Consider the following 13,162-nt stretch of genomic DNA (forward strand, 5'->3'; position numbering starts at 1 on the left):
CTGCTTGTGGGTCTTGGGAAGGAGGTAGAAGTGGGTTGTCCAGGATTGCGGGATGATGAGGTTGGAAGATATCAGTGATTGTCTTGTGGACAGTTGCTTGATGTTCGGTGATGGGGTCATGGTCCAGAGGGAGGTTGGAAGAAGTGTCTGAAAGTTGGCACTGTACCTCGACAAGGCAGAGGTCGGTACGCCATATAACAACAGCACCAACCTTGTCTTCAGGTTTGATGACAATGTCGAGGTTAGACCTGAGAGAACGGAGTGCCTCAAGTTCAGAGGAGGACAGGTTAGAGTGATTCCGGGGGGCAGTGAAATTGCGATGACCAATGCCTCGCCAACAGTTTTCAATGAAAAGATCAAGAGTGGGTAAGAGACCAGGGGGAGGGACCCAAGTAGAAGGAGAATGCTGGAGGTGTGTGAATGGGTCTGCTGATCGATGGGGGAGGGGGGGATTCCTGCTCAAAGACGTGAGCTCCGAGACGCAGACGATGGAAGAAGAGCTCAACGTTATGTCCTTTGCTGAGTACAGAACGTTCGGCGTCAGAGAGGGAGAGATCAGAGGCATATTTATGGGTGGCGAACGGGTGGTTTGATAGAATTTTAACCCATTTACAGCCGAACGTTTTCATCCCGTTGTTCATTGCTCTCACTGTCCAACATACTATAACGTCCAATATATTGCAGCAGGGCACTGCTACGCAGCATGGATGATCAAAATGATACAGATAGCAAGAACTGGAAGAGATCAATGATCTTGCTCTTTGCGATGTCTGGCAATTCCGTTATTCACTGGGTAACATGTGTTGTGCATTGCCTGGGGTGGTGGGGGTGCGAGGGGTCACAATTATACAAACAATACTGCAGTAAGCCAACATACATCACCAAGCAAACAGGATGCATGCTGCAGCTTGTCAGCTGTTGTAACAACACATGTATCTGTGGACTGACAGCAAGAATGTTCAGGGAAGAGTCGAAGAAAGGAATGACACATAGGGTTACACTGAATCGGAGATTGTGAAAAAGCAAACATTTGATCAGAAAGTTGCACCAGGCTGTGTAAGATGCATTCCAGACGATAAAAGTTCATTACCATATATATCCCAGAACACCACGCTGGCAGGTGATGGGAGAAAACAGGCTGACTCTCTTGAGAGTGAGAGATGGCCAATAAACCAGCTCAGAAGCAGAGTGAAGCTGCATTGGGTCTGCCCCCGCACTTAAAATAAAATAGAAAGAAAGAACGCAGGTAAGGCAAATACAACAAAAATGACGAATTCAGAAAAAAAGGAATAAAAAGAATGGAAAATCTTCTGGTCACTTCAGAGCAGGCAATAATAATTTCGATCCAACCAGATCTTGTAAATGTCAAGTGTACAAATATAATGCACACTGGACCACATCGGTTAAATATGAAACCATGAACAATAATGCATACTGGATCATATCTGTTATATGTGAATCATAGAATCATATAAAGTTCAAGGACAGAAAGAGGCCACTTGGTACATCACGTCTGTGTTGGTGAAAAAGATCCACCTATTCTAATCCCACCTTCTAGTACGCGGTCCGTAGCCCTGCAGATTACGGCACTTGAGATGAATATCCAGACTCCTTTTGAATACGTTGAGTGTATCTGCCTCAACTATCCTTTCAGGCAATGAGATCCAGACAACCACCACCCTCTGGGTGAAAAAGGCTTTCCCTCATCTCCCCTCTGATTTTTGTACCAATCACGTTAAATCTATGCCTGCTAGTCACTGACCTCTCTGCTAATGTGAATAAACCCTTCACCTCCAATCTATCCAGGCCCACACCATTTAGCAACTTTCATCAGATCTCCCCTCAGACTGCTCTGCTTCAAGGAGAACAACCCTAGCCCATCCAATATTTCCTCATCGCTGCATTTTTCAAGTCCTGGCAACATCCTCGCAAACATCCTCTGTACCCTCTTCAGTGCAATTACAACCTTCCTGTCATGAGGAGACCAGAACTGCACACTGTACTAAAGGCGTGGCCTACCCAATGAGTCAGATACTTCCAGAAAAAACTCGCTGCTCTTGTATTCTATACCTCGTCTAACAAAGGAAAGGATTACATATGCCTTCGCAACCAGCTTATCGACCTGTTCTGCGACCTTCAGGGGTCTGTGGACATTCACCCCAAGGTCCCTCACTTCCTCCACACTTGTCAGTATTTTGCCATTCATTCTGTATTCCTTTGCCTTGTTTGACCTCCCCAAATCCATCACCTCACACTTCTCCAAGTTGTATTTTTCTGCCCATCTGACCAGACCATCAATATCTTCCTGCAGCCTACAGCTGTCCTTCTCGCTATCTACCACACGGCCAGCCATTGTGTCGTCCGCAAACGTTTTGATCATTCCCCCTACATTTACGTCCAAATCGTTAATATATACCACAAAAGCAGGGGACCCAGAACCTAGCCCTGCAGAACGGCACTGGAACTGGAAACAGCCCTCCAGTCGTTAAAACAACCGTCAACAATTATCCTTTGTTTCCTGCCACTGAGCCACATTTGTATCCACATTGCTGCATTTCCCTGCATCCCATGGGATTTTACTTTTTTAACCTATCCGCCATGTGGGACCTTGTCTAAAGCCTTGCCGAAAATCCGTGTAGACCACATGAACTGCACTAACCTCATCTACTTTTCTTGTTACATCTTCAAAAATTTCGATCAATTTGCTGAAACAAGATCTTCCCTTAACAAATCCATGCTGGCTATCCTTGATGAACCGATGCCTTTCTAATGACAGTTTATCCTGTCTCTCACAATAGATACCAGTAATTTGCCCAGTATTGAGATTAGACTTCCTGGCCTGTAATTATTCGGTGTAGCCTTCGCTCCATTTTTAAACAGAGGTACAAAACTAGCAATTCTTCAATCCTCCGGCACCACAACTGTATCCAGTGAGGACTGGGGAATGATAGTCAGACCATCACTATTTCCTATCTTGCTTCTTTTAACAGCTTGGGGTACATTTCATCCGGCCCTGATGATTCATCAACTTTCAAGGATACTAATCCCATCAATACTTCCTCCCTCCCGATGTTTATCACATCCAATAATTCACACTCCTCCTCCTTAACTACAATACCTGCATCGTCCCCCTCTTTTGTGAAGGGAGACGCAACGTATATATTAAGAACCATACCACTATCTTCTGCTCCTGAACATAGTTTATCTTTTTGGTCTTTTGTGGGCCCTATTCTCTCCTTCATTATCTTCTTCCTCTTAATGTATCGATAAAACATATTTGGGTTGATCGTAATCTGCTTGTCAATATTCTTTCATGCCCATTCTTTGCTTTCCTTATTTCCATTTTGATTTAATTCCTACACTTTCTATACTCCCCTCGCCTTTCTGTAGTTTTGAGTTCTCGGCGTCGGACATAAGCTTTTCTTTTCCACCCCAGCTCTGGGCTCCTTGACATCCAATGCGGGGGGGGGAGGGGGCGGTGGGCGGGAAGGTTTGGCCGTCTCACCCATTTTATTTGTGGGTTCATGTTTACGCTGAACCCCTTGAATCTCCCCTTTGAATGCCTCCCACTGTTCTAACACTTATTTACCTTCACGTAGCTGCTTCCAGTCCACTTTCGCTAAATCACTTCTCAGTTCAGTAAATTGGCCTTGCCCCAGTTGAGAACTCTAACTCCTGTTCTGTCGCTGTCCTTTTCCATAGTTAGGTTAAAAGTGACTGAATTGTGATCACTACCACCAAAATGCTCTCCCAGTGCCACCCTTTCCACCTGCCCATCTTCATTTCCGAAAACTAAGTCTAAAACTGCTCTCTCTCTTTATGGACTTGCTGCAAATTGGGCAAAAAGTTTCTTCTGAATGCACCTCAATAATTCTGCTCGCTCAATTCCTTTCACACCAAAACTATCCCAGTTAATATTGGTGCAGTTAATGTCCCCTACTATTAATGCCCTATTGCTCTTGCACTTCTCAGAGATTTCCTACAAAGCTGCTCTTCTATCTCCATCTGACTGTTTGGGATGACGATAGTACACTCCCAGCAGTGGGATTGCACCTTTTTTGTTCCTTATCTAAATTCATATGGCGTGATTTGATGAACTTTCCAAAATATTATCCCTCTTCGCAGCTGCAATAGTTTTCATGACCAAAATTGCCACTCTCCCTCCTTTCTTATCCTCCTCCCTGCGCATCTGAAATCCCTGCAACCAGGAACGTTGAGCTGCCATTCCTGTCCCTCCTTAAGCCATGTTTCTCTAATAGCTATGACATCATACTGCCACGTGTCTATCTGTGCACTCAGCTCATCTGCTTTATTTTCGATACTACCTGTATTGAAATAGATACCCTTGAGCACTGCCAAACTCTTTTATTATTGTCTCACTGTCGTTTGCTCTGTCTTCCAGACTCATCCAGTAATTTGCTGCCTTCCATTTTCATTTCTGAATTTTCTGTCTTCAATTTTCATTTCTGTCTGCATTTAATAATAATGCACACAGAACCACGAGTGGTAAATGTGATGAATATATTAGTAATACAGACAGCACGACATCTAGTAAATGTGAAACATTTAATAATATTGCACACAGGATCACAGCTAATTGTTACAAAACATTTAATAATAATACACTCTGGGACTTACCTGGCAAATGTGAACCATTCAATAATAATGCACACAGCACCAGAAGTGGTAAATGTGAACCATTTAATAATAATGCACATTGGACCACACATGGTAAATGTGATGAATATATTAGTATACAGACAGCCCGACATCTAATAAATGTGATACATTTAATAATATTGCACACTGGACCTCAGCTAATTGTTACAAAACATTTAATAATAATACAGTCTGGGACATACCTGGTAAATATGAAACATTGAATAATCTTCACACGGGACCACATGTGATTAATATGATGAATATATTAGTAATGCAGACTGGACCACCTCTCGTAAACCTGATAACTTTAGTGATATGCACACTGCATCACTTCTAATAAATGTGAACCATTTAATAATAAGGCACACTGGACCACTTTTAGTTATTACGAAAAAATATTATAATAATGCACTCTGTGCCATATCTGGTAAATGTGAATCATTTAATAATAATTCAAATGGAACAAAATTTGATAAATGTAAATAATGCACACTGGTAAATAATCCATACGTGGTAAATATCTACTGTTCAAAACTAATGGAAATTGGGACACACGTGGACAATCTGAAGTGTTCAGTAATTTTAAGTATTTCATGGGGTGTGGGCATCGCTGGAAAGGACAGCATTTTCTGCCCATCCTTAATAGCTCTTGACAACTGGGTGGCTGGATGGGCCTCTTCAGAGGGTAGTTCAGAGCCAAACACATTGCTGTGGCTCCGGACTCACAGTCGGCCAGACCAGTTAAGGACTGCAGAATTTCTTCCCCAAAGGACATTAGTGCACAAGATGTGTGATTAGATCATCAAATTAAGTTTCATGGCTGCAGCATTGAAGCTAGCTTTCAATTCTGGATTCTTATGAATGAACTGAAACTAAAAATCCACCAACTGCTATGGTGGCATTTGAAACCATAGCCGCAGAGAATCCAACTGCGTCTCGAGATAAATAACTTAATGACATCAGCACTGCACCACCACCTTGCATTGCACACAGACCTAACTGTGGAAGATGCGAAAAGTTTAATGATAATGCATATTGCGTCATGTGTGGTAAGCGTTTAATCCTCAATAAAACTGCAAACTGGACCGCATTTTGTAAATGTGAAGCATGGAATAATAATGCACACTGGACCACATCAGGTGAATGTGAAGCATTTGATAATATTGCACAGTGTACCAAATCAGGTGAATGTGAAGCATTTGATTTTATTGCACACTAAACCAATTCTGGTGAAGTAAATAATTTATAATACTGTGCACTGGACCACATCTCGTAAACGTGAATCATTTAATAATATTCATCACTCGACCGCACCTGCTAAAAATGAAGCATTTAATAATGGTGTACACTGACCACATCTGGTAAATGCGAGTCAATAAAAAATATTGCTCACTGTACCACATCTAGTCAGTGTGAGGCATTTAATGCCAAAGCAAACGTGACTACATTTGGTAAATGTGAAGCATTTAATGATAATACACACTGGACACATCTGGGAAATATGATTTATTTAATTAGAATACGCACTGGCCACATCAGGTAAAAATGTAAACATGTAATGATAATCTGCACGTTGCCAAATCTGGTAAATGTGAAGCATTTAAAAATAATGCACATTGCATCACATCTGGTAAACGTAACACATTGTATAATTGAATAATAATGCACATTGTACAACATCCGGTAAATGTGAAGCATTTAATCATAATGCAGATTGACCACATCGGGTAAATGTGAATCATTTAATATTAATGCACAGTAGACCACATCTGGTAAGTGTGAGGCATTAAATAATACAGACTTGACGTAATCTGGTGAATGTGAAGCAATCAGTAATAATGCAAATTGGACCACACCTTGTAAATTTGAAGCCTGTAAAAGTAATGGTCACTAGATTACTTCTGATAAATGTGAAAGATTTAATATCAATGCACACTGGACCACATCAAGTGCATGTGAAGCATTAAATAATATTGCACACAGTACCAAATCTGGTTAAGTAAATGGTTTAATAATAATGTACACTGTGCGACCTCTGGTAAATGTCCAATGTTTAATAATGCACACTGGACGATATCTTGGAAATATGAAGCATTTAATAATAAAGCACTATAGACCTTACGTGGTAAATATGAACTGTTTTACAATCGTACACTTTGTGTTCAATAAGAATACCAACTGGAGCATACCTGGAAAATATGAATTGTTAAGACTTTTTAAATTCTTTCATGGAATGTGGGCATCACTGTCGAGGCCAGCATTTGTCGCCTATGCCTAATTTCCCTTGACAACTGACTGACTTGCTAGGCCATTTCAGAGGACAATTAACAGTCAACCACATTGCAGTGGGTCTGGAGTAACATGTATGCTGGAAGAAGTCAGGATAGTTTCACAGCACCATTGTGAGGCGAGCTTTCAATTCCACATTTTTGGTAGTTAATTGAATCGAAGTTTCACCAGCAACTGTGATGGCATTTGACTCGGTGATCCCAGGGTGTTAGCCTGGGTTCTGGATAATTAACTCATTTACATTACCACAGAGCCAACATTTCCCATTTCACACAGAGCTGTGTACGGCAAATGTGAAGATTTTCATGATCATGCATGTTGGATCATACATGGTACTTGCTTAGTCAGTATAATAATGCACTCTTGTCCTCATAATATAAACATGAAGCACTTAATAATATTGCAAACCGGACGTCATCTGGTAAATGTGAACCATTTAATAATCATGCAGACTGAAGCACATCTAGTAATAGTGAACAATTTCATAAAGATTGGACCACATCTAGTAAATGGGAAGCATTTAATAATAATGCACACTGAAGCACATCTAGTATTTGTGAACGATTTGCTAATAAGGCAAACTGGACCTAATCTGGTAAACGTGAAGCATTAAATAACAATGCAAACTGGATCACATCTGTACCTGTGAATCATTTAATAATAAACGCTTGGTCGCACAGAAATAGAGCATTACTGAAAATGCAGACATTTTGTCAACGATTTTCTTCTTGCACTCTTCAGGACAAATTGCGAGAATACCAATGTAAGGGAAACCACCAAATTAATACAGTATGGGAAGAGACTGCTGATTGGTTGGCTAGTAGACTCTGATTGATAGAGGTGCTGTCATGGAGAATGCACCAGTTTATGGTGATTGACAGTTAACTGCCATGCTTTCTTTGAAATTTAAATCAGCCAGCTTGACTATGATTGGTCAAGGTTTAGCCCTGAGGAATGAACCAGCGAATGGCTGTCACTTATTTTGAAACAGGCACAATATGTGCACATGTTCCTTCAGTCTGCATAGTACAAGGATCTGTGATTTATTATGTGCAGCTTCCAGTACGCTTAAATATGCCACGCTGCGGCCTGACTGACAATCTTAAATTAGTTGTCAGTATAATTCCTAGCACCCTGAGAATAATTCAACAAGTGCTACCCAATACTGGAATCACATCTGATGTCGGACATCGTGTTTTGAGTTCTGCAAGCACGGGTTGTTTGGATATGTCCTGTACCTTACCCATTGCGAATAGCAGAAGGGACATGTTGTGTAATACGATCTGCCATTCCTTGGTATGTACGGCCTATGTATTGAGCATCACACTGGCATTGAAAGTCGTATATCACATTACTCATTGTGTGATTGGCAGAATGTCTTTTTGGCTTCACAGCAGCATCCTGTTAGTTGTGAATATCACACGAGTTGCTGATGCATAGTAGCAGCGTGAAACAGCTAGCTTCACCTCTTGCTCAAATTGTTGGGATACATTACCATTCCAGGCGAATCCGAGGTAGGCTGTGCACATTTTAGGGAAGAAAATGAGGGCCTTAGGCCCGTTTTTAGGTTTATGCGTTATACAGCAACAAATGATTTGATCAGGGTAGCCATTGTCACGCAGGATGCCTTTGATTCAACCTCTTTCAGCATCAAGCTTGCATGGTGAGCAAAAGGCTTGGGCTTTATTTACAAGGTTGGCGATAAGATCAATCTTTTGGCACATGGAACTGTAAGAATCAAGACACGTGCATTTACCAGTGAAGTTAGGCTTTCTCAGTTGCATGTGTGAAAGGTGGTGTGACTTGTAAAGTGTGTGTGTGTTTGATGTGATGTGTGTGTGTGTCTATATGTGCCCAGATTCACTATTGCGTAATGTAACCCCAGGGGCCCCTGACGATATTCAAAGAATGAGAGTTACACAGAACTTCATTTCCTTCTCCATTTATTTGAACACAACCCTTCCCTCTGTCTCTCGATTGTCTCTGTCTCTCCACTATCTCTGTGTCTCTCACTGTCTTTCCTGATCACTGTCTATATCTCTCCCTCTCTCCGTCTGTCTCTGACTCTCCCTCTCTCTCTGTCACTTCTTCTCCCTCTGCCATTGTCTCCCCCTCTCCCTGTCTGTCTCTATCTCTGTCTGTCTCTACCTCTCCCTCTTTCCATGTCTCTTCTTCTCTCCCTGTCTCTGCCTCTTTACATGACTGCTTGTATCTCTCTCACACCATCTCACCCACTCCCAGTCTTGTCATCTCTCTATCCCTCTCTGTCTCTCCCAGGACATACCAGCCATTTATTCGTTAATTTTGAACCTTTAACTCTTGCCCTTGCTGGAAATGTCACTACATTTTGAAAGTATCAAACACTGATCCAACACTCGCCCCGAAAAACACTTACACTCAGCCCCCAACGCAGTTCTGAGCAAACAATGGGGATTGTTACTGAGGTTCTGTCAAGTTCCCCTCGCACTCTGTCTCCCCTTCGCTCTGCCTCTAAAGTGTGTCAGTTGTTAATGATATTTTTCAACAACATTAGATTTAATGTAAATGTAAACATGTGGTGCAGCATCAATTACCGTTTGTGGAAGAGAGATTCGAACTGATACTACACCTGGTGTGTCGAAGTGTTTCTCCATTTCACTCCTGAAAAGCATTTAGAATATGTTTCGATTTTTAGACGATGCCTCCATTTCCAAGACTCCACATTCTATGGGAATGGTTTCTCTCCGTTTGCCCTATCAGTTTCCATTATTAACTTGAAAACGTTGACTAAATCACTCCTTAACCTCCCAAATTCCAGGGATACACAGTAAACCTCCATCCGCACAGTCCCGTTAAACGCACCCAAGCCAAGCACAGTGCAGTGTCAGCCACAGAGTAAATTCCCAGCTGCACTGTCTAATCTCACACTCCCAGGGCAGAGGCGGCATGGAGTTAGATATAGAGTAGAGACAGGCCCTATTGTATTATAAACAGAGAAATGGTCTTGTGCAGTGTAAACTGAGACAGGGTGAAACGCAGCATTAGCAAATACCTGGCGCAGTGGAACAAACCAAGATGTAGTCTAGTACAATACCAACGGAGGCAGGGTCCAGTGTTTAAGAGCAGAGGCAGGATATAGTGCAGTAATAACTGAAGCACGGTGTTGATCTTAAACAGATGAAGACAATCGTGCGGCTAATTGATTGTTGGATGAAGGGATGGAGTGTAATGTATCCAGCTAGCTGATAACGCAAATTCGAGTGGGACAGTAAACCGTGAGGAGGGCACAGATAGGATATGGGCAGGTTCACTGAGTGGGCAAGAAAGTTGCTGATGGAATATACTGTGGAAAAAAGTATGTGTGTTCACTATGGCGGGAATAATAGAAATACAACTTTTTTCTCATGTCATGGAATCATTTCAGCTAAGAAGGATGACTCCTCAATGAAAACTCCTTAACCTCTTCTCTGAGGAAAACAAACCCAGCATCTCTATCGAAAGACTTAACTGAAATCCTCGATTTATGAAAACATTCTCGTCAATCTTTACTTCACACTCTCTGCAGCCTTCACATTCTTCCCAATTTGTGGTGCCTAGAATTGGACACAGTACTCCAGTTGAGGCCGACCCAACGTTTTGCAGCGGCTCATCACAATCTGCTTGCTTTTGTACTCCACGCCTCCCTCAATTTATAAACCTAGGATCCGTATGACATTTGAACCACTTTCTCCAACTTTCCTTGCCACCTTCGATGATGTTTGCACTTTTGTCCCCCAGATCTCTTTGCTCCGTCACCTCCTTCATAATTGTATCCTCCAGTTTATAATGCCTCTCCTCATTCTATTTACCTAAGGAGCTGCAAGATGTGGGCACAGTTCTTCGTGAATATTTTAAATCAGTCTTCACAAAAGAGGGCACAATGTTGTTATTGTAGTCAAGGAGGAGATGCTTGAAATTTCGGAAGGGATAATCAGTGAGATAGGGAATATTAAACGGTTTTGCATATTTGAAAGCTGATAATTGAACTGCATCAGACTGTTAGCAGATGCAAGGGAGGGAATAGCGAAGGCTCTGACCATCATTTTCCAATCCTCTCCACTTGCGGGCATGATGCCAGAGGCCTGGAAGACTGCAAATTGATTTTAAAATTGAGCAAGGGATAGACTGAGTAATTACAGGCCACCCAGCCTAAACTCAGTGGAGGGTAAAGTATTGGGAAACATTCTGGTGAACAATATGAATCGTCATTTAGAAAGGTGCAGATTAATCAAGCACAGACAGCGTGTATATGTTAAGTGAAGATAGTGTCAGACTAACTTAATTGATTCTTTCGTGGGGTAACAAGTAGGCTCGATGAGGGTAGCTGCTCAACGCCACCTTCCAAGGGAAATTAGGCAATAAATTCCGTTCTTGCCAGTGATTCCCATATCCCGTGACTGAATTTAATACAGAGTCAGCTCTTGTGCACATATAGTACACCTGGGTACAAAAAATAATTCACTCCTGTCTACTGCTGTATGCCTCAACGTCTCCATGTCTCTGTACCATCACTTTTTAAGCATTAACCTTACATTAGTGTGGAGTCAGTCTCGGAAATAAATTTCCCCGTCCTGTGGTAACACAACAAGGCCATCGTGAACAAACCTAAAATGGCTGTTGGATGTTAGTAAACTCATGTTAAATGAATGAATGGCTAATTTTGTGACTGTGTTTTGTGACTGAAGTTCTGAGTGAGGATTCAGACAGGCATTCAGAGACAGAAGATGATAGATAAAGTGACAGAGTGGGCGAAGGACCGAGAGAGGCAGTGAGAGTTAGTGAGGGTTCAGAACAAATATGCACAGGACAAGTAGATGAGGCCCGAGAACTCATCTTCAGGAGTCCTAGTCTGCCAACTTAAAACTTTAAAATGTCCTGTTCATCTCTGCTCTTTGATTCCCGTCCGTCAACAAGTTCTCCATCCAAGCGAATATAATTCCCCTAACTCCATGTGTACTTATTTTTCATTTTAATCTTTTGTGTAGCGCCTTTTCGAAAACCAAGTTTGAAACACCGACTGGATGATCTTCAACTAGTCTACCAGTTACATCCTCAAAATACACAATTTACTTTTCATGAAACCATGTTATTAGTTTGATTCTATTATCGCACATTTCTCAAGACTGCACACGTACAGAGGGGCCTGGAGGCTCACCTGCAGTCATATTTGAACTCTGCAGGACATTTCAAGAGAGTAATTCGCAAAATATATGTGATCTTGGACTTCATCAGAGAGACAAGGAGAGAGAGCGAGGGCGAGATGGGCAGAAAGAGGGAGAGAGAGACGTGTAGAAAGAGGAAGGGGGAGACGGGGAAAGACAGACAGAATGTAAGAGAAACTTTGCAATTAACCATGTTAAAAATACTAATTAAATATTTATGGAGCCTGCGCACTGAAAATATTGTCTGCAGACAACAACTAAAGTCGCACACCATCCTAACTTGGAACTATGTCTCCGTCCCTCCATTGTCGCTGGTTCAACGTCCTCGAACTCTCTTCATAACAGCACAGTGGGTGCACCTACCCCACATGGACTGCACTTGTGCAAACAGTGGCTCACCCCAACCTCTCAAAGGGAAATTAGGGATGGGCAATCAATGCTGCCATTGCCAGGGACACGCACATCCCACGAATGACTAAAATAATGGCACCAACCCGCTGAAGGAACCATTAGCCTTGCCGACCAAAAACCTGGACAGAGAGGTTGGATTGAGGGAGCGTCTTCAAAGAGGAAAGAGAGGTATTGAGATGGAGAGATTTAGGACCGGAATTAGCTACAAAGTAAATCTCTGTCTTCTCTGTTCTATCAAACACTCCCATGGCAGGTACAGTGTGGGTTAGATATAGAGTAAAGCAGCTTCTGGATCTGCCTCGCTTTGTCTTCCTCCATCCAGATGGAGAGAGTAACTGAGAAAGACAGGGATAGAGATGGAGAGAGAATAACAGAGAGAGGAAAGGACAACTTGAGAAAAAGGAAGAGATTGGGATGGAGAGTGTCGGTCAGTGTTCCCACAAAACTGCGTGCGGCAGCCTGGAAGGTACCACACAGGTCCTGCTCCGTGATGAAAATGCACACGTCTGCAAAGATTCCTTAAAACGTTGAAGGGACCACGCATGGGACAAAAACAAATCTGGCCACACATAGAAACTAAATTTTCTGGGATCATTGGAACCACCTGTGACTCAGTGGGT

This window comes from Heterodontus francisci, unplaced genomic scaffold (genome assembly GCF_036365525.1).
Source record: "Heterodontus francisci isolate sHetFra1 unplaced genomic scaffold, sHetFra1.hap1 HAP1_SCAFFOLD_72, whole genome shotgun sequence".
Classification (NCBI taxonomy): Eukaryota; Metazoa; Chordata; class Chondrichthyes; order Heterodontiformes; family Heterodontidae; genus Heterodontus; species Heterodontus francisci.